General features: G+C 40.1%; 1 protein-coding gene and 1 pseudogene across 2 annotated transcripts in view; both read left to right on the forward strand.

Annotated features, from left to right (window-relative positions):
• Window positions 1–23,501, forward strand: part of GJD4 (gap junction protein delta 4) — a 58,258-nt gene that overhangs the window by 12,774 nt on the left and 21,983 nt on the right. The window contains exon 1 of one of the 2 annotated variants that reach the window (XM_006086706.3): window positions 22,115–22,210. The exons of the other annotated variant lie outside the window; for it this stretch is intronic. The gene's annotated coding sequence lies outside the window, so the exon portion shown is untranslated. Of the gene's footprint in view, window positions 1–22,114; window positions 22,211–23,501 lie in introns of those variants that run through there. 2 annotated transcript variants of the gene reach the window in all.
• LOC102419998 lies at window positions 9,462–10,110 on the forward strand (annotated as a pseudogene).

Raw genomic sequence — 23,501 nt, forward strand, 5'->3', positions numbered from 1 at the left:
CACTTACCACCAGGGGGCAGCTCCTGCATTGAGTGTCTGCCCCCTGGTGTTCAGTGCGCATCATAGCGACCAGTCGTTCGGTCTTTTAGGATTTTATATAGATAGATTAGAATCAAGGAGGAGACGTACCAAGGCTGATGGCCCGGTTGCCATCACACCCTAGGACAGTGGTCAGCAAACTGCGGCTCGTGAGCCACATGTGGCTCTTTGGCCCCTTGAGTGTGGCTCTTCCACAAAATACCATGTGCGGGCGCGCATGTACAGTGCAATTGCAACTTCGTGGCCCATACGCAGAAGTCGGTATTTTGTGGAAGAGCCACACTCAAGAGGCCAAAGAGCCGCATGTGGCTCTCGAGCCACAGTTTGCCAACCACTGCCCTATGAGAAGCAGTAGTTGGCTCCAGTCAGCATCACAGCAGCCAGCAGCCACAGTGGTGAGGCCAAGACCCAGCAGTATCTGTCGCCCCTCAGCACTGGTGACACAGCAGGGGCTTCACAGCATCAGCCCCTGCTGACAGGGACAAAAAGTTCACCATGAAGGTTTTGGGAACAGTTAAAGGTTTCAATGTAAGAAACAGATGTGGTTTCATCAACAGGAATAACATCAAGTAGGATGTATTTGTACACCTGACAGTTACAAAGAAGAATAACCTCAGGAAGTCCCCTCACAGTATAGTACAGGGGTCCTCAAACTTTTTAAACAGGGGGCCAGTTCACTGTCCCTCAAACCGTTGGAGGGCCGGATTATAGTTTAAAAAAAAACTATGAACAAATTCCTATGCACACTGCACATATCTTATTTTGAAGTAAAAAAACAAAACTTCAAAAAAAAGGCTCTCTTAACTTCAAAAAAAAAGGCCCTACTAACTGCAAAATAAAAAAAAAATAGACCTCCTAACTTAAAAAAAAAAAATCCTAACTTGTTCTTACCTCGGTCCTCAGGCAGCAGCAGGCTCTGCACAGGCAAGCTCGTGACTCGTCCAATCACACCCGAGACTGAGAGGAGGAGTCGAGAGACAGAGAGAAGGAGGGGAGTCGGAGAGTGCTGCGCACATTCCACACATGCGCACTGCGGGCCCGGGATGAGTCGGCTGCTAAGCAACAGGCAGCGGTGGCAAAAACACCCGGCGGGCCAGATAAATGTTTTCGGCGGGCCGCATGTGGCCCGCGGGCCGTAGTTTGAGGACCCCTGGTATAGGAAAATGGAGAGAGCGGGCCGTAGTTTGAGGACCCCTGGTATAGGAAATGGAGAGACTGGAATTTGATTTTGTTAAAAAGAGAAAAGCGTGCGGAGATGGCAAATATAGGCCTTCTTAGAGTTCCAGGGCAAGGCAGGAAATATGCAGCAGACTGTACCATTATAAAGGTGCTACATTCCTTGCAGGGTCCTCCACACAATTACCAGAATATAATGAGAGTGGGGAAGGGATGAGGGATCAGAGACCATATGGGCATGGACCACACTATTCTAGGCCTCCTGTGCAGGGAGAAGGCATGTGCAGGGTTCTGACAACCAGAGTGTAGGAGAGAGAACAGGTAGACCAGTGAAACAGAATATGTATTGGGGCTATAGACTCCACAGGGCCCTCCTCACCAAAAACAGCCTAGAGAAAACAGCAACAAAGAAAAAGAAAATCAAGATGAGACCCCAGGTCAGCAGCCACTTCAATGTGGTACCTGTCTTAACTTCAATTACTGACATAGACACCCAGAAAACTCCAAACCACAAGATGGCAACAGGACAAAGCAGTTGATCCACCAACTGAGAATTTATCTGCTCCCAAGGCTGAGCAGAGTGGGGCCGAGTAAATGCCAGCTTACCATCTCTACTGCATTTGGGTTAGTCATCCAACAAGAATAATTGAATATAAAATTCCAACAATAAAAATGAACAATGGGGGGAAGATGGCTGCTAACAGGAAGGCAGACTGCAAGATAGTTTGAGAGGGAGAGAACGAAAGGAGAGTGTATGGACATACAGGGAGTGTATATTTGTGGGTGAGGGACAGCTATACTCCAAGGGACTATTGGGGACTGCTGGACCAGGCTCCCCTGAGTGGGCATCCTGCACTGCTGCAGAAATCTCTCCCAGAGCCACTGTCTCTGCCGCAGAGACCGTGCCATCTTGAAGGGGAAAGTGCCTGTTATCGGAAACCTATACATCCCAGGAATCTACAACAAGAATACCCAGGGAACAGCTGTGAACTCAGGAACACCGGATCTCTAGCAGCACAAATACTCGGACTCGGATGAGCTCTGCACCTTCTCATGGAAAGGTCAGATTTCGCCTAGGAAAAGGAGAGAGAGAGCTACAAAACCAGACACCCGGAGAAGAGAGATCATGGGGAGACAAAGAAACAGCCCGCATATGAAATAAAAGGAGGCATCACCAGAAAAGAAAGTAAACAAAATGGAGGCAAGCAATATGTCAAAGAAAGAATTCAGATAAATGGTCATAAGGTCGCTGAAAAGAATGGAAGACAAATTCAACAATATGGGTAAAAACCAAGAGGAAATGAGGAAGAACCAAGAAGAAATGAAAAATGACATTGCTGCTATAAGGAACTCAATGGAAAGCATCAACAGTAGACTAGAAGAAGATGAGTACCACATCAGTGAGCTAGAAGACAAGTTAGGAAAAAATACCTAAGCAGAGCAGCATCTAGAAACAAACGTTAAAAACAGGAGGAGAGCCTAAGGGAACTTTGGGACAACACAAAACGAAACAACATCCGCATAACAGGGATGCCAAAAGGAGAGGAAACTGAGCAAGGAATAGAAAAGCTGTTTGAAGAAATAATGACAGAAGATTTCTCTGACTGTAGAGAAGAAAAAACTCACACCAGTTCAAGAAGCTCACAGAGTCCCTAACAAAATGAACCCCAAAAGACCAACACCAAGGCACATAATAATTAAATTGGCAAACACCAACGACAAAGCAAGAATCTTAAAAGCAGCCAGAGAGAGACAGGAAGTTACCTACAAAGGATCCCCCATCAGACTGGCAACTGATTTCTCAACAGAAACACATCAGGCCAGAAGGGAATGAAATGAAATATACAAAGTCATGCAAAGGTAGGGTCTGAATCCAAGAATACTGTACCCAGCAAGGCTATCAATCAAAATTGAGGGTGAAATCAGGAGCTTCCCAGACAAAAAAGGGCTAAAGGAGTTTATTACCACCAAACCAGCAATGCAAGAAATGCTAAAGGGTCTGCTGTAAAAAGAAGAAATAAAAAGGTAAGAAGGAACACAGGCATAAGGAATAAAAATGGTGACAAATACCTATTAATAATAACTTTAAATGTAAATGGATTAAATGCCCCAATCAAAAGACATACAGTAGCTGAGTGGATAAGAAAACATGACCCACATATCTGCTGTCTACAGGAAACCCACCTCAGAAAAAAGGATTCACACAGACTGGTGGAGAAGGGATGGGAAAAGGTTTTTCAGGTGAATGGAAATGAAAAAAAGCTGGGGTAGCAATACTTATATCTGACAAATTAGATCTCAAAGTGAAGGACATAACAAGAGATAAGGAAGACCACTTCATAATACTAAAGGGAGCAATCCAACATGAAGAAATGACTCTGGTAAAAATATACGCACCCAATATAGGAGCACACAAATACATGAAAAAAAAAAAAACTTCTGGAGGAGATCAAGGGAGAGATTGACAGCAATACAGTCATAGTTGCAGACTTTAACACCCCACTATCACCATTAGACAAATCCTGTAAACAAAAACTCAGCAAAGAAACATCAATCCTAAATGACTCACTAGATCAGATGGAATTAATTAACATCTTCAGAACATTTCACCCCAAAGCCACAGAATATACATTCTTCTCAAGGGCACATGGGTCATTTTCAAAGATAGACCATATATTAGGTCAAAGGCAAAGTCTCTTCAAATTCAAGAAGATAGAAATCATATCAAGCATCTTCTCAGATCACAATGGCATAAAACTAGAAATCAACTACAATAAAAACAATTAAAAAAAAATCAAACACCTGGAGACTAAATAGCATGCTATTAAACAATGACTAGGTTACCAGAGAGATCAAAGAAGAAATAAAAAGCATCATGGCAACAAACAACAATGAAAATACAACAATCCAAAATCTATGGGACACAGTGAAAGCAGTCCTGAGAGGGAAGTTCATAGCTCTACAAGCCTACCACAAAAAAACAAGAAACAATGGTAATAAATTACCTAACCCTACAACTCAAAGAGTTAGAAAGAGAGCAACAAGAAAAGCCCAGTGTAAGCAGAAGGAAGAAAATAATAAAGATCAGAGCAGAGATAAACGAGATAGAGACCAAAAACACACACAAAAAACAATACAAAAGATCGACAAAACCAAGAGCTGGTTCTTTGAAAGGATAAACAAGATTGATGAACCTCTAGCCAGGCTCACCAAGAAGCAAAGAGAGGACCCAAATAAACAAAATCAGAAATAAAAGAGGTGAAATAACAACTGATCCCACAGAAATACAAACTATGAAAAAATACTATGAACAACTCTGTTCCAACAAAAAGGACAACCTAGATGAAATGGACATATTCTTAGAAAAATACAAGCTCCCAAAACTCAACCAAGAAGAATCAAAAAACCTGAATAGGCCGATAACTACTGAAGAAATTGAAACAGCAATCAAAAATCTTCCAGCAAACAAAAGCCCTTGTCCGGATGGCTTTATAGGGGAGTTCTACCGAGCATTCAAAGAAGAACTAAAACCTATCCTACTCAGACTATTCCAAAAAAATTCAAGAGGAAGGCACACTTCCAAGCTCTTTCTATGAAGCCAGCATTACCCTAATTCCAAAACCAGAGAAAGACACCACACACAAAAAAAGAGCTATAGGCCAATATCCTTGATGAACATAGATGCTAAAATCCTCAACAAAATTCTAGCAAATCAAATTCAGCATTACATTAGAAAGATCATGCACCATGACCAAGTGGGATTTATTCCAGCAATGCAAGGATGGTACAATATCCACAAATCAATAAATGTGATACATCACATAAACAAACTGAGAGACAAAAATCACATAATCATATCAATTGATGCAGAAAAAGCATTTGACAAAATCCAACACCCTTGCCCTAACCGGTTTGGCTCAGTGGATAGAGCATTGGCCTGCGAACTCAAGGGTCCCGGGTTCGATTCCGGTCAAGGGCATATACCTTGGTTGTGGACGCATCCCCAGTGGGGAGTGTGCAGGAGGCAGCTGATCGATGTTTCTCTCTCATCAATGTTTCTAACTCTCTGTCCCTCTCCCTTCCTCTCTGTAAAAAATCAATAAAATATATTTTTAAAAAATCCAACACACTTTCTTCATAAAAACTCTCAGCAAAGTGGGAATAGAGGGATCATACCTCAACATAATAAAAGCCCTATATGACACAGCCAACATCATACTCAATAGGCAAAAACTAAACCCATTTCCCCTAAGAACAGGAACAAGACAAGGATGCCCACTTTCACCACTCCTGTTTGACATAGTATTAGAAGTACTAGCCATAGCTATCAGACAAGAAGAAGAAATAAAAGTCATCCAAATTGGAAATGAAGAAGTAAATCTATCCTTATTTGCAGATGACATAATACTTACTATACATAGAAAACCCCAAGACTCCATCAAAAAACTACTGGACCTAATAAATGAATGCGGCAATGTAGCAGGATACAAAATTAACACCCAGAAATCTATGGCCTTTTTATACACCAATAATGAACTCACAGAAAGAGAAATGAAAAAAAAAAAACAATCCCATTTACCATTGCACCAAAAAAACTAAGATACCTAGGAATAAACTTAACCAAGGACGTAAAAGACCTGTACTTGGAAAACTACAGGACATTGAAAAAAGAGATAGAGGAAGATATAAACAGATTGAAGAACATCCCATGTTCATGGATTGGTAGAATCAACATCATTAAAATGTCCATACTAGCCCTAACCAGTTTGGCTTAGTGGATAGAGCGTCAGCCTGCAGACTCAAGGGGCCCAGGTTCAATTCCGGTCAAGGGCATGTACCTTGGTTGCGGGCACATCTCCAGTAGGGAGTGTGCAGGAGGCAGCTGATCGATGTTTCTCATCGATGTTTCTAACTCCCTATCCCTCTCCCTTCCTCTCTGTAAAAAATAAATAAAATATATTTTTTTAAAATGTCCATACTACCTAAAGCAATCTATAGATTCAATGCAATACCTATTAAAATACCAATGGCATATTTCAAAGATCTAGAACAAACTCTCCAAAAATTCATCTGGAATAAAAAAAGAACCTGAATAGCCACAGCTGTCCTGAGAAAGAAAAAAAAGTTGGAGGGATCACAATACCAGACCTCAAACTTTATTACCAAGCCACGGTTCTCAAAACTGCCTGGTACTGGCACAAGAACAGACATATAGACCAATGGAACAGAATAGAGGATCCAGAAATTGACACAAGCCATTATGCTCAATTAATATTTGACAAAGGAGGCAAAAGCATACAATGGAGTCAAAACAGTCTCTTTAATAAATGGTGCTGGGAAATTTGGTCAGATACATGCAAAAAAAAAATGAAACTAGATCACCAACTTACACCATACACAAAAACAAACTCAAAATGGCTAAAGGACTTGAATGTAAGATGGGAAACCATAAAAACCCTACAAGACTCCATAGGCAGCAAAATTGCAGACATATGTTGTAGCAATATCTTTACAGACACAGATCCTAGGGCAAGAGAGACTAAGGAGAAAATAAACAAATGGGACTGCATCAAAATAAAATGCTCTGCACAACAAAAGAAACCATCAACAAAACAATAAGAAAGCCCACTGCATGAGGCTTCTCGAAAGAGGTGGAGGTGTGGAGGGTAGGGAGGTGAAGATGGGGTGCCTGCACCTGACAGAGTGAGATGGAAAGACAAATCAGAAACAGGGGTACCCTGCAGGCAATCTCAACTTGGATGGGAGGCTGGAATGCTTTCCAAGATCCTTTTTCTTCCGTGATTCCACATTTTGGAGAGGCAAAAAGGTGAAATGATTTGGTTATTCCTCTTGCTTACTTGGGGATTCCATAGTATCCAGTCAGTTGAAAAAAGGGAGAAAGACAACAGAGCCCAGGGAGTGGGTGAAATGTCTGGAAGAGAATTGGGGGCAAAGCCGTGGGAAGCCCTTTTCTTTCACAACACCTTTAGCCAAACATGTAGAACTAAGAGAGCCCTGAAACCTGATCTTAGGGTTATGATTCTAGCCCCCAACTCACACTACTTTCCAGGGCAATCACTTGCCTTAGTGTTTTTATCCATACAATGGGCATGGTAATTCCTGCTTTAACAATCTCCACAAGATTGTTAGGATCAAATGAAGTGGCGACCATGGGAGGGGCCCAAATTATAAAGCGTTCTTAAACTACAAGATCTTTTTATGTATTAAGAAGATTTTGAAAAACTAACTTTTTGATTAAGAAAGCATTATGTAATTACAGAAAATATAGCGAGGTATCAATAAAAAATTAAAATGACACTTAATCCCACCCAGACATAGGTACCTTTGATGATTTGGATTTTGGTATATTTCCTTCCACTCTCTTTTCCTCCATATGGGCAAAAGTTGTACTTGTTTGGCCCACTGGTGTAGTCCCAGAATCTGTCACTGTTCCCAGCACATATTATATCTTCAATAAATATTTGTTGAAATAAAAAAAAAAGAAAGCCCACTGCATAGGAGAACATATTTGCCATTGTTATCTCTGATAAGTTTTTAATCTCCAAAATTTATAGGGAACTCATACAACTTAACAAAAGGAAGATAAACAACGCAATCAAAAGATGGGCAAAGGACCTAAATAGACACTTTTCCAAAGAGGACATTCAGAAAGCCAAGAGACACATGAAAACATGCTCAAAGTCACTAATCATCTGAGAGATGCAAATCAAAACAACAATGAGGTACCACCTTACACCTGTTAGAATGGCTATCATCAACAAATCAACAAATGACAAGTGCTGGAGAGGATGCGTAGAATAAGGAATCCTCCTTCACTGCTGGTGGGAATGCAGACTGGTGCAGCCACTGTGGAAAACAGTATGGAGTTTCCTCAAAAATTTAAAAATGGAACTGCCATTTGACCCAGTAATACCACTTCTAAGAATATATCCCAAGAAAACAGAAACATCAATAAGAAAGGATACATGCATCCCTATGTTCATAGCAGCACAATTTACCATAGCTAAGATTTGGAAACATCCTAAATGCCCATCAGTAGATAAGTGGATTAGAAAACTATGGTACATCTACACAATGGAATACTACACTGCTAAAAAAAAAAAAAAAAAGAAGGAATTCTTACCATTTGCAGCAGCATTGATGGAACTGGAGAGCATTATGCTAAGTGAAATAAGCCAGGCAGTGAAAGAAAAAATACCACATGATCTCACTCATTTATTGATAAGAAAGACCATTATAACCTAATGAACAAAAAGATAGATACAGAAGCATCGAACAGACTGTCAAATTACAGCGGGAAGGCTGGGGAGTGTTGGGGGGCGGGGTAAGTGATCAATTGAAGGACTTATATGCATGCATATAAGCATAACCAATGGACACAAGACACTGGGGGGGGGGGGGCAAGGGCATGTGCTGGGGGGTAGGGGAGGCCGGGGGAAGGTCAATGGGGAAAAAAGGGAGACATATGTACTACTATTTGTAATACTTTAAACAAGAAAATAAAATTTAAAAAAATAAAAAAATTTTAAAAAGGAAATAAACAAAAGATTGGAGCTGAAGACCTTAAATGTTTGTTTTTTGCCTGTTGACTAGATAAGTAGGACTATATGCATTATGTATACAGCATTTTATTAGTTTAACCTAAAGATGTCTGTTTTTGGTAATGACATGTTTTTTTTAAGCCTAGTTTTCCTCAATACAAACAATCTAAAAACCATTAAAAGTTTTAAAATAGTTTCATATTTGGTCAAGCTGAGATCATTGAGAACCTCATTTTTAATTGGTAATAAAAATTTACAACTTGATTTTTTTAAAAGTCAACAAAATGCAAGCACCTATTAATAAAGGTCTTTATTGTCTTTGTGTGTGTGTGTGTGTGTGTGTGTGTGTGTGTGTGTGTGTGTGAGAGAGAGAGAGAGAGAGAGCGCGCGCGAGAGAGAGAGAGAGAGAGAGAGAGAGAGAGGTATTGCTGGCTAAAGAAAAGACAGTTGTCTGATCCAGTCTCCCAATGAAGAGGAGAGCTAATCTCAGATTGTTGGAGAGCACAGGTTCAGGGATTTTCAAGGAGAGAAACTTTTGATCCCTATATCCTTTAAGCTCTGTGAAATCAAGGATATTCTGTCTTGTCACCACTATATCCCTAGAACTTAGAAAAATGCTCATTCTAGGTACTCAGTAAATATTGTTGAATGAATGAATGGAAAAAAACAAAAACAGCTCTTTCCAACCGGTGCCGAACCATGGGTATCTCTTAGGACAACTGGCACAAGCACTGCAAGACCGCGGGCAAGAGAAAGCCCTACGACAAGAGCGAAAATATGAGCTGGGATGCCCTGCAGCCAACACTAAGATTGGACCCCGCAGCATACACACAGTCCAAGTGCGGGGCAGCAACAAGAAGTACTGAGCCTTGAGGCTGGACGTGGGCAACTTTTCCTGGGGCTCAGAGTGTTGTATGTGCGAAATAAGGATTATTGACGTTGTCTACAATGCCTCCAACAACGAACTGGTCCGCACCAAGACCCTAGTGAAGAACTGCATCGTGCTGGTTGACAGCACACCGTACCGACAGTGGTACGAGTCCCACTACGCACTGCCCCTGGGCTGCAAGAAGGGGGCCAAGCTGACTCCTGAGGAGGAAGAGATTTTGAACAAAAAACAAAAAAATTCAGAAGAAATATGACGAAAGGAAAAGGAATGCCAAAATCAGCAGTCTTCTCGAGGAGCAGTTCCAGCAGGGCAAGCTTCTTGCATGCATGGCTCCAGACCAGGCCAGTGTGGCCAGCAGATGGCTATGTGCTTGAGGGCAAGGAGCTGGAGTTCTATCTGAGGAAAATCACGGCCCGGAAAGGCAAATAAATCCTCTTCCCTCCTATCTTAGCTCAGGTAATAAAGGTGTTTATTCTAAAAAAAAAAAAAAAAAAAAAAAAAGAAAAGAAAAGAAAGAAAGAAAGAAAGAAAAAGAAAGAAAGAAAGAAAGAAAAACAAAAACAGAATAATGGAGTCTATGCTGGGAGGAAGGGGCTGTGAGACCCTAAATTTGCAGGATTGAATTAGGGACGAAAGATGAAGCTGATATTCCTCTGTTGGAGGGCAGAATGGGCACCAGTGGTCAGTACAAGTGGTAGAGGCATGGATTTCTGTTCAGTGCAAGAAAGACCCTTTAAGAGAGGAAGCTGTCCAGAGGTGGAAATGGCAGCCTTGTCATGGTGTTGACAGGAGATTGAAGGAGTGAGTAGCTGGGCCAAGAAGAAACTGCAGGGGCCTGTACGACTCCTCACTAACCAAGAAAGAGGCCTGACTTTCTCAAAAGTCCTGGGGGTTAGAGATATGGTCAAAGAGAGTATGTGCCTTCTCTTCCAAAGAGGACACTGTTCCCATACTGCATCACTTTCTACTCTTATTATTAGAGTGGTAGAATCAAGATGTTTGGTACCAGCTCTTATTCATTGTTTGCAAAGATATTGGTCAGAAATGTCTTCCTTTCCTTCCAGCATTAAAAGGTCTGCAAACAAGTGACCAAATGGATAGACTGAGCAATTTAGAAAGGCAGGGATTTGGAGGGATGCTGCTAAGCAGGTTCCCTGCCCTCCATTTATAAATGACCTATTTTCCCTCCTCCATGGATTCCCCCCTGGAATTTCAGAAAAGATCCCATCCTGAAGGCTTCTGTGGCTTAGTTCTCCCCAGAGCATGAGGCACCCATGTGCACACATGCTCTGTATTAGGGGGAGAAGCAGTGCTCTCCATGGATACAGGGAGAATTAGTGTATGGGCTCAGAGTGCACAGTTGATCTATATAAAGAGGCAAAGGACAAGTATTTAGGGCCAGTTCATGTTGATAACCTCCCAGAGCTGATGGTGACACTGAATCTGTCACTGTCACTGTCACCCATAAGGTCAGAACTGGCCAAGAGAGGGTCTTGAAAAAGCCAGAGGTTTAAGTGAGTGATACAGCATGGTCTCTCTCAGTCTTTCAGGCAAAGGCATTCTTGCCACTTTGGAGCAGTTACCCAGTGACTGAGCTGGATCTTGGGTAGGCCAGATGGCAAAGATACACTGACACTGGTGGCACAGAGACCCACTGAATTCCTGACTAAGGAGAGAAGCCACATCTGACACTGTCCAGTTCTGAGCTTGACTTGACCTTTTTAAAAAAATTTTTACAATATACAAAATAAATCTATTACCAGATTGTAGATACAAAATACTTGGACATTTACATGCAATAAACATTAATATTTCAAGAAAAATGATTTTAAATATAATAATATTACATGCAATAAATATTAATATTTCAAAGAAGATATTTTAAATATAATAATATTACCAAAACTGTACTAACAGTATACATCATTAAAGTTGTAGGAAATATTAAAAATCTGCAAATAACAGGATTCAGGATTCTATTATATTCTAAAATATCCCCCCTCCCGGCTCTATTTTTGTTCATCAGTTTATGTTGTTCATTATATTCCACAAATGAGTGAGATTATGTGATATTTATCTTTCTCCAACTGGCTTATTTCACTTAGCATAATGCTCTCAATATCCATCCATGCTGTCGCAAATGGTAAAAGTTCCTTCTTTTTCACAGCAGCATAGTATTCCATTGTGTAAATGTACCACAGTTTTCTAATCTGCTGATGGGCACTTAGGCTGTTTCCAAATCTTAGCTATGGTGAATTGTGCTGCTGTGAACATAGGGGTGCATATATCCTTCCTGATTGGTGTTTCTGATTTCCTGGGATATATTCCTAGAAGTGGGATTACTGGGTCAAATGGGAGTTCCATTTTTAATTTTTTGAGGAAACTCCATGCTGTTTTCCACAGTGGCTGTACCAGTCTGCATTCCCACCAGCAGTGCTAGAGGGTTCCTTTTTCTCTGCATCCCCGCCAGCACTTGTCATTTGTTGATTTGTTGATGATAGTCATTCTGACAGGTGTGAGGTGGTACCTCATTGTTGTTTTGATTTGCATCTCTCGGATGATTAGTGACTTGGAGCATGTTTTCATATGTCTCTTGGCTTTCTGGATGTCCTCTTTGGAAAAGTGTCTATTTAGGTCCTTTGCCCATCTTTTGATTGCGTTGTTTATCTTCCTTATGTTAAGTTGTATGAGTTCCCTATAAATTTTGGAGATTAAACCCTTATTGGAGATAACAATGGCAAATATGTTCTCCCATGCAGTGGGCTTTCTTGTTGTTTTGTTGATGGCTTCTTTTGCTGTGCAGAGCTTTTTTATTTTGATGTAGTCCCATTTGTTTATTTTCTTCTTAGTTTCCATAGGCCTAGGAGCTGTATCGGTAAAGATATTGCTATGGCATATGTCTGCTATTTCGCTGCCTGTGGATTCTTCTAAGATTTTTATGGTTTCCCGTCTTACATTTAAATCCTTTATCCATTTTGGAAGGCAGCTATGCTCACCACTATACCACCAACGCCAACCTTTATCCATTTTGAGTTTACTTTTGTGTATGGTGTAAGTTGGTTGTCTAGTTTCATTTTTTTTTTTTGCACATATCTGTCCAATTTTCCCAACACCATTTATTGAAGAGACTGTCTTGACTCCATTGTATGCTCTTCCCTCCTTTGTCAAATATTAATTGAGCATAATGGCTTGGGTCGATTTCTGGGTTCTCTGTTCTGTTCTATTGGTCTATATGTCTGTTCGTCTGCCAGTACCAGGCAGTTTTGAGAACAGTGGCTTTGTAATATAGCTTGATGTCTGGTATTGTGATCCCTCCAACTTTGTTCTTCTTTCTTAGGACAGCTGCGGCTATTCGGGGTCTTTTTTAAATTTCATATGAATTTTTGGAGAGTTTGTGAAATATGCCATTGGTATCTTAATGGGGATTGCATTGAATCTATAGATTGCTTTGGATAGTATGGACATTTTACTGATATTGATTCTACCAATCCATGAACATGGTATATTCTTCCACTTGTTTATGTCTTCTTCTACCTCTTTAATATCTTGTAGTTTTCCGAGTACTGATCTTTTACCTCCTTACTTACTTTTATCCCCAGGTATCTTATTTTTTTTTTTTTTTGGTGCAATGGTAAATGGTTTCTTGTTTGTTTGTTTTTAGTTTTTCTTTCTGTGAGTTCATTATTGGTGTATAAAAAAGCCATAGATTTCTGGGTGCTAATTTTGTATCCTGATATATTACCAAATTCATTTATGCAGTCTAGTAGTTTTTTGATGGAGTCTTTGGGGTTTTCTATGTACAATATCATGTCATCTACGAATAATGACAGTTTTACTTCTTCTTTTCCAATTTGGATTCCTTTTATTTCTTCTTCTTGTCTGATTGCTATGGCTAGCACTTCAAGTACTATGTCAAACAGGAGTGGTGAGAGTGGGCATCTGTCATGTTCCTGTTCTTAGTGGAAATGGTTTTAGTTTTTGACTATTGAGTATGATATTCACTGTAGGTTTGTAATATATGTGCTTCATCATTTTGAGATATGCTCCCTCTATTCACTTTACTGATAGTTTTTATCAAAAATGGGTGTTGGATTTTGTCAAATGCTTTCTCTGTTTCTATTGATAGGATCATGTGATTTTTGTCTGTCAATTTGTTTATGTGATGTATCATGATTATTGGTTTGTGAATATTGTACCAGCTTTGCATCCTTGAAATAAATCCAACTTCATCATGGTGTATGACATTTTTAATATATTGCTGGATGTGACTTGTTACTCTTTTGTTGAAAATTTTAGCATCTATGTTCATCAGGGATATTGGCTTGTAATTCTCTTTCTTTGTAGTGTCTTATCTGATTTTGGAATAAGGATAATACTGGCCTCATAAAAAGAGTATGGAAGTGTTCTTTCCTCTTGGATTTTCTGAAATAATTAGAGGAGTATAGGTGTTAGTTCTTCTTTGAATGTTTAGTAAAACTCCCCTGTGAAGTCACCCGAACATGGGTTTTTGTTTGGTGGGAGTTTATTACTGCTTCAATTTCATCAGTTGTTATTGGCCTATTCAGGTTTCCTGATTCAGTTTTGGGAGATTATATTTTTCTAGGAATTTTTCTATTTCATCCACATTGTCCAGCTTGTTGGCATGTAGTTGTTCATAGTATTTTCTTACAATGCTTTGTATTTCTGTGTTGTCAGTGATTACTTCTTCACTTTCATTTCTGATTTTATTTATTTGGGTCCTCTCTCTTTGTTTCTTGATGAGTCTGGCTAACAGTTTATCAATTTTGTTTGTTCTTTCAAAGAACAAGCTCTTGGTATCATTGATTTTTTTTTCTTTTAGTGTCTGTGTTATTTCTTTCTGCTCTATTCTTTTATTTCCTTCCTTCTAGTTACTCTAGGCTTTTCTTGTTGTTCTCTTTTTAGTTCTTTAAGTTGTAGGGTTAGTTTATTGCTGATTTTTCTTGTTTTTTGAGGTATGCCTTTAGTGCTATGAATTTTCCTCTCAGGACTGCTTTTGCTGTGTCCCAGAGATTTTGAGTTGTTGTGCGTTCATTTTTATTTGTTTCAAGAAAGTTTTTGATTTATTTCTTGATCTTGATGGTAACCCATTCATTGTTTAATAACATGCTATTTAGCCTCCACGTGTTTGAATATTTTTGGGTGTTTTTACTGTAGTTGATTTCTAATTTCATTCCACTGTGATCTGAGAAGATGCTTGATATGATTTCAATCTTTTTGAACTTGTAGAGACTTGTTTTGTGTCCTAACATGTGGTCTATTTTTGTGAATGATCCATGTGCACTTGAGAAGAATGTATATTCTGCTGTACTGGGGTGTTATGTTCTATAAATGTCAATTAAATCTATCTGATCCAGTGTGTCCTTTAGTGTCTCTGTTTCCTTGTTAACTTTTTGTCTGGAACATCTATCCAGTGAAGTCAGAGGGGTTTCAAATTCCCCTACTATGACTGTACTGTTGTTGATCTCTCTGTTAAAGTCCTCCAGAAGTTTTTTTTACATATTTAGGTGCTCCTATATTGGGTGCATATATGTTTACCAGGGTTATATCCTCTTGTTGGATTGATCCCTTTAGTATTATGTAGTGATCTTTGTTGTCTCTTGTGATGGCCTTCATTTTATTTTATTATTTTATTTTTTAAAAAATTATTGATTTTTTTACAGAGAGGAAGGGAGAGGGATAGAGAGTTAGAAACATCGATGAGAGAGAAACATCGATCAGCTGCCTCCTGCACACCCCCTATTAGGGATGTGCCTGCAACCAAGGTACATGCCCTTGACTGGAATCGAACCTGGGACCCTTCAGTCCGCAGGCCGATGCTCTATACACTGAGCCAAACCAGTCAGGACAATGGCCTTCATTTTAAAGTCTATTTTGTCTGATATGAGTATTGCTACTGCAGCTTTTTTTTTTTCCCTTTCCCTTTGCATGTAAAATTTTTTTCCATCCCTTCACTCTCATCCTGTGTGTGTCTTTTGTTTTGAGGTGGGTCTCTTGTAGTCAGCATATAGTTGGGTCATGTTTTTGTATCCATTCAGCTACCCTACACCTTTTGATTGGAGCATTTAGTCCATTTACATTTAGAGTTATTATTGATAGATACTTATTTATTGCCATTTTAATTCTCTATGGCTAGGTTTCTCTCTCTGTTTCTTCTTCTCATTACAGCAGTCCTTTTAGCATTTCTTATAATGCTGGCTTGGTAGTGATGTACTCCTTTTGCCTTTTTTTTTTTTTTTTTTGTCTGGGAAGCTCTTTATTTGACTGTCTATTTTGAATGATAGCCTTGCTGGATATAGTAATTTTGGTGTCAGATCCTTGCGTTCCATTACCTTGAGTGCTTCATGGCATTCCCTTCTAGTCTATAGAGTTTCTGATGAGAAATCAGGTGTCAGCCTTATGGGAACTCCTTTGTAGGTAACAGTTTTCTCTTGTTGCTTTTAAGATTCTCTCTTTGTCTTTAATTTTTGGCATTTTAATTATGATGTGTCTGGGCATGGGTCTGTTTGGGTTCTTCTTGTTTGGGGTTCTATGTGCCTCCTGAACTTGTGTGACTTTTTCCTTAACCAGGTTAGGGAAGTTTTCTGCCATTATTTCTTCAAACACTTTCTCTATCCCTTTCTCCCTTTCTGCCTCCTCTCGCACACCTGCTATTCTAATATTGTTATGTTTCACGTTGTCCTACAGCTCCCTTAAGTGGTCCTCCTGTTTTTTAATTGTTTTTTTCTTTTTGGTTCTCTGATTAAATGATATTTTCAACTCTCTCTTCTAATTCACTGACTCAATCCTCAGCTTCCTCTAATCTGCTGTGTATTCCTTCCAATGTGTTCTTTATTTGTGTTATGTCATTCTTTATCTCAGACTGATCTTTTTTCATTGTTACTGTATCTTTTTGCATGCTGTTGCACATTTTTACCATCATTACTCTGAACTCTGTTTACAATAAGTTGTTTTTTTTTTTTTTTATCTCTGCTTCATTTATCTCTTCTTCTGGGGAATTCTCTAGTTCTTTCATTTGGGGGTTGTTTCTTTGTCTCCTCATTTTGGCTGTCTGTGGGTTTGTGACTATATAGTAAGTAGATCCTCTACACCTCTCAATCTCTAGTGTAGGAGAGTGTTAAAGGCTGGTTTCTGAATAATTAGATCAGGCAAAGACTCAAAGCCTCCCGAGACCACCTCTGTGTACAGACTGATAGGATTCTGACTTGAATTGCCCCCCCATAAATTGTTCTCAAGTGTGGCAAGTTTTTTTCAACAGGGTGAGGCAGTTGCTTCTGCCTGGAGGCTAATTGTTATTTTTAATCTCTTAAGTGGCCTCAGGGCAAGGTGTTTTCCAATAGGGTGTGCCAACTTTCTTCCCCCCAGGCAAGGCAAATTGGGAAAGATGTCCTCTGCTGAGTGAGGGAATGACTCAGCCCAGGAAACTTGGGGTGTCTGCCTCTGAGCTCTATTCCCCGAGTCCCCTGTCCTGGCTTCTGCTCTCACAGTTCCAGTTCACTTGACCCTCCCTCTGCCAGAGCACAAGGTGGGTGGCTCCACAGGGAATTTTGTGCATTGGCCCTTTAAGAGGGTGCCTGAATTTTCAACTGTCATTCCCTGGCAAACAGCATCCCACTGCTTTTCACAGCCATATGTTATGTGGGTACCCTTCTCAGTTTTGGTGCTGCCTGCAGGGGGCCCCTGTTTGGGTATTAGATCCCAGAATTCTCAGTGGCAACCACCCACAGCTGAGATATCTCTCTGGAACTTCAGTTGCTGTCTGTGGATGTCTAGCCAGCTCTTTTGCGCCTCCATCTCTTCTACGAGTCTCTATGTAGTCTCCACTTTCAGTCCTTGGATATCAGGGTTCTCTCTGATGAGTTTTCCATCGATTATTCAAGAAGTTTTTCTGTATTTTAGTAGTAATCCCATTTTGTTCCTAGTAGCATGTCCGTGCAGCATCCACTTACTCTGCCACCATTTTTAATCTCCAACCATTTTCTTCATTAGCTTTTTTCGATGTTTGTGATTATAAAATAGAAATCTTAGAAAGGACCGCAGAGATCACTTAGTTCAACCTACTCACCTGATAGATGAGAAAACCAACGTCACTCAACTATCTGGAAGATGAAGATTTGAATGGTTTTTGATATATATATATATATATATATATATATATATATATATATATATATATATATAGTTGATTTCAGAGGGAGAAAAAGAGAGATAGAAACATCAATGATGAGAGGAAATCATCAATTGGCTGCCTCCTGCATGCCCCCCCCCCCCCACTGGGGGTCGAACCCATAACCCATGCATGTGTCCTGACTGGGAATCAAGCCATGACCTGTGGTTCATAGGTTGACACTCAACCACTGAGCCGAATCTGCCAGCCATAATCATCTTTAATTTGTACACATATTTGTGAGAAAGAAGAGGTGTGTACCTGGGATGTGAATAGTGCTGACAGCTCTAATGCCTGATGCCATGGAAAACTGGGTGAGGACCACCAGTATAATCTATATTTAAATAATAGAAGATACCATCTCACTGCAGGCTTTACTGGATATGCACACATTAGAGGTTATTATCATTGCCTGCACCTAGTTCATGCAGTGAACTTCTCTTAGAGACACATGGACCTGTTTCAGTGGAAGAACTCATGGGGGCACCACTTTTAATTCACCTAACAATCCCTGAAAATCCATACACAGATTTGAAGATTCTAAGAAACAAGTTTGAGAATCATTTCTTGCATTTAAAAAAAATTCCCCAATTGTCCTATGCAGTGGTATTTCCCCCACTTGCCAGTTGATAAAACTTAAGTAAAGATAAATTAATTAACTTAAGGGTGGAAGAATAAGGATTCAAACTCACACCAGTTTGATTCCTAAATTCATGCTCACAATCTTTCTACCATACCACCTTCTAGTGGAGTGAAACAAACCAGTCCATTGTTAAAAAGCCCTCCAGGAAGAACAGCACCATGCAATTCTTGAATTTGCAGATTCTATTTGTTAATTTTGCTTCCCTGGAAATACTAGTGACATAATTTATTAACGACAGGGATGAATCAAGAAGATAATGCTTTCTATTTGTTCAATTCCTTTCAAGCAATGAAAGGAATTGAACAAATAGAAAAGGATTTTTCCACCGAATGATCTATTTATTAAAGAGCCTAGTACTGATACCAATGAAAATATTTCCCATCTCTTGCCCTATTAGGTGTCCAGCTCATTAATCCACAACTTTGTTTCCCGTCACCACCTTCATGTTCTACTTAAATGGGCATGTTGAATGGCCCACTAGTTGGTACTAAAGTTATTTTGAACTTGAAATTATACATTTGTGGGTGCTTGAGGTTTTTAGCTCCAATTACATTTTATCTTTTCACTCACTGGTTAATAACAGAAATTACAGCAAAGCATACTCAAATTCTATATTTTGTTGCCTCCACTAGAGGACCTTTCCTTTTGCAAATTGCTTGACTTTTCCCTTTCCTATGCTTTTTAAAAGTTATAATTGTGTTACAAACATAAGCTCTGGGGACACTACTACAATAGAAGAATTCAATACTAACAGGGAAAATAGTTTCTAAATCTTCCTCTGTGATGATTTCAAACCTGTTCTTTGGAGTTTACTGAGAATGCAGATTTGCCCTGCAGCAAATCTATTCCCATGCTGCCTGATTAGTCTAATTTGCTGCAACATCAAACTCATTCTACTACTTTCCCTGATCAAGGACCATGGCCTTTTTGCAACTTTCTCTGAATCCCAGTTATCAAATCTCTTGGAACCAAATACTGGGGGAAACCTGAATGTTCCTAGCTGTTGAAATAGGTTTGATTTTGTGAGTAAATATTTTCATGTCCTTTGGCAGTCTGTTGTATATGTAACCTATTATGAAGGAGAATTTTGGTATTAAATTACATTAAGACATTTTCCCCATCCAGATTCTGCCTGCATATGATACTTGTTAGAGTAAACAAATTCTATTCTTAAGCCCTCAGATCGAACAGTTTGTCAGCTTTGAATGAATTGGGTTGACAACTTAATGCTCCCATGGAAATTTTGTGCCAAACAGAGACAACCTGTTAGCAGAAAAATATCCTGAAATAACTGTGCATAACAGGATTTGCCAGCACTGCAATTCACTTAGTTAGAGCTCCAGCTCAAGGCTGATGCTCAGGGCCTTGCGGGTAGCGGGAGATTCTAGAATGGCACATACCAGCGCTAGATTTAGAGGTGCAGCTTTATGAGAGCTGACATTTATTCAAATCAAGTCTCTATTGATTCAAGAGGTCTTAATGATCACTTCCCTCCGGCTTCTCTTGGAAGAAGCCATCCAAGGCAAGCCAGTTGCCACCCAGTAAGCATATTCCTCACCAACTGGCCTAACCAGCTGGCATCTGAAGAGAAAACAGCTCAGCTTCCCATTAATGATTCTAGCAGAAAAGAGTTTGTGAAAGTGCTGATGTGAGACATGTGACCTCATTCTCGTTAGCAAAAGAGGCCTGAACAAGTAGTCTGGGTACAAAGGGGTAGCTACATTTGGAGGGGCAAGGATAAAAGAGGAGTAAGGAGCAGGTGGCAGCAAAAAGTTAAAGTTAGAGAAAGGACATTTTCCAGTGGTTGAATATCTTTGCTTCAGCAAGTCCTTCCACAGACAGGCTGATACCATATATATCAAAATAGAGGTCTCACTCTACATGTACAAAAAAGAAAGTTATGTTTGGTGGGGGTCTCTGGTACAGGTGATAGAAATGGAACCTTTTGAGGAATTAAGGACATGCCTCCAAAGAGCAGGCCAAACACCAATAGGTCTTCTACTCGAGAATTTCCAAATCTTTGACTCCAGCCCAGAACACTCTCATATCCAACTGTCAAAGACATCTCTGCTTGACTGAGGCTGCTTTTCCTCCCGCCCCAGCTCCACCCTGTCCTTCTCTGATGGCCCATCTCAATGAAAGGCAGCCCCACCTGCCCAGTCTCTGGACCAGGGAAACTTCCCCTCCTCAGGCACTCACTCTTCCACCCTAACACACACACACACACACACACACACACACACACACACACACACCTATCACTTGGGAGAGAAAAACACCCTGCAGATAGCAGAGTACCATGTTGCTGTGAATGATATTATAAAGTTAGAGAGTCATTTTATGAAGAATAGTTTCAGAGTGAAAACACACTAGGTAACCCAAGGCACAGAGAGAGGGAGAGGGAGGGGAGGAGAGAGAGAGAAAGCCCATAGACGGTCTACATTAGAAGAGCATCTAGGGAGCTGACCTTGAAGCAGCTTACAGTTCAGTAGGAGTTATTTATTCATTCTTTGTGTGAAATTGTTCAAAAATAGCATTGATCCAAACTTTTAGGCAACATGGGAATGCATAGGTATTTCCCCTTCAGCTTGGCATGTTTGGTGGTGGCAGCCAAGGCACCTGCCACCTAGAGCAGGCTGGAGCCAGATGGAAGGGGAACAGAGAGCCTGCAGCTTAACTTAGCCCCCCAATGTCATGGGCTTCCCCTTTGCTGATACTCACACATCACCCTTTAGGTAGTGTCTGAGTCCCAGGATACCAGATTTAGTGTTCACTACTCATTCTGCTTCTAATTTGAGTCTCCAGAGCTAGGCTTCTTATGACCACCTTAAGTAGTGTTTAAATTGACATATTTTCCCATTATAGGCTTCTTTGCCTTCATAGGTCTCCACAGAAAAGACCCTCTTAAAGTGTAAGTGAGTCCCCTATTAGATATATACATGTGTACATGTGTGTAAGACAGCTCTGTGGTTAAATGAGAAGATCTCAGTCCTTAAAGATTGACCCCAAATTCTTAAGTCAATTTGGGCAAATTCCTTTACTTTTTGTATTAGTTTGACTACCATACCAAAATACCATAGACTAGGTGGTTTACACAACAGCAATGTATTTTCTCATTTGGAGGCTAGAAGGCCAAGATCAAGATGTAGGTTGAGTTGGTTTTGTCTGCAGCCTCTCTCCTTGGCTTGCAGATGACTGCTTTCTTGCTATGTCCTCATGCTGTCTTTCTACTGTGTGCACATATCTCCAAGGTATTTCTGTGTGTCCTAACCTTCTTTCCTAAATGGACACCAATTCTGAGGTATTGAGGGTTGTGACTTCAACACATGAATTTGGGAGGAACAAAATTCAACACATAACACTTTTCTTAACTTCATTTTTGCTTTTTGATGTCTGAAGTAGTTGGGTCAATGACTTTTGAGGTCCTTTCTCAGTCTACCAGTGCTGCCTGAGAGTGTGTGCTTCTCTCTCTCTCATGAGATTATATATACTTAAATGCACTAGCCATGTTGTTTTTTTCTTCATATGTTTCCCCATCTAAAGGTAACACCTCTTCCCTTCTATCCATTGTTAGTTGTTGGTGCTGTCATTGCCAAGGTTATCTGAGTTGGTTCCCTATCTCGCTTGGAATTCAGAATGGCTGTGGATGAACAGAGGAGCCTCTTGGGAGAACTGAGCCCAACTACAGTGGCTGCTGTGTGCTCTGTCTTCCCTAGGTCACTGACACCCTTCCTTGTTAGAGCCCCACTTGTTGAGAGGCATAGGCATACCCCTGTGATCCTTGTTTTGAGAATGTAGATCAGTGCACTCCCACCCCACAGGTCCTGACTGGCTCCCACATCTGCTCATAGTTCCATCCTTAGTTTAGAATCAATGAGAGTACCCTCACTCACAGGAAGGAGAATGGTGCACTGAGCAGGAAAACCCAGCAAACACTCATGTTGGTGGCTAAAAGAAATTCTTGCTTGAAATGAACCTTTAGGGGAAGGCTTTTCTCTTCTCGGCTCCAATTAGAGGAAGCATCCACATAGCTACTTTCAGAAGTTCATGCACATCTAGTTCATCCTAGATCACTGACATTGCTCCCAATGGCCATGTTGCAAAAGCTGTACTTTCAGACATCTTTTCACATCTTCAGCTCCTAGTCTGCTTCAATGTTCCAATTTAACAAAAAAGAAGAAACAGGAAACAACCAGTTTTAGATTTTGGTTTATCCTGAGAAATAGTAGAAAAACGTACCCAGGAAATGTCCTGCGTTCCCAGCATGTTTAGTCTATTGCTGAGGCTTTTTACTGAATGAGGACATTATTTCCCCACTGAGCCAAAAAACAAAACAACAAGAGCACATTATATTTCCAGCTATCTGTCTTGTCAGAAAAAAAGGCCCTCAGTTTTGATAACCCTAGCAATGGTATGGATTTTGTTTCTAAAGAGCTAAGTTTGGAACAAAAGGAAGAAATGAGAAATACAAATAAAAAGTAAGAACTTCACACCTGTTGCCCTTTAGGATGGATTATTTACTGAGGTCATAACGTGCTGGTAGTAAGCCTTGTGCTCCAGAAAATGAAAGGCATTACAGTGCATGAGCTGTATTATTCAGCACAACTAGAATGCTTAGAAACAGTAACTCACTGAAGTCTCTAGCAGTCAACGTCTACCTTCACTCCGGTGCCAAAATCCATTGTCTGCATTTTTTAATTTTTAAGTTAAAATATTTTTACTATTATTATCACTTTTCACTGCCTTATTCTAAGAATTTCTTATCAGAAACATAGCTTTCCTTGCAAAAGGGAATAAATGCAATGAGTAGAAATAAATAATTTGGCCTCTTTTTCTAATCGTGCCTCAATGCTCCCAGCACTCCAGGTGAGTCACAAGGATTAAGGCAAAAATGTTCTTATTCTTTTGAAAACTTAATTCATGAATTTGTAAAATTCTTGTTCTTTTCCTTATCTGCTCTTTTGGTGTGTGTGATTTTCCCCCTCCTCCCCTTCTCTTTCCTTTGTT

Source organism: Myotis lucifugus, unplaced genomic scaffold (genome assembly GCF_000147115.1).
Source record: "Myotis lucifugus unplaced genomic scaffold, Myoluc2.0 scaffold_29, whole genome shotgun sequence".
NCBI lineage: Eukaryota > Metazoa > Chordata > Mammalia > Chiroptera > Vespertilionidae > Myotis > Myotis lucifugus.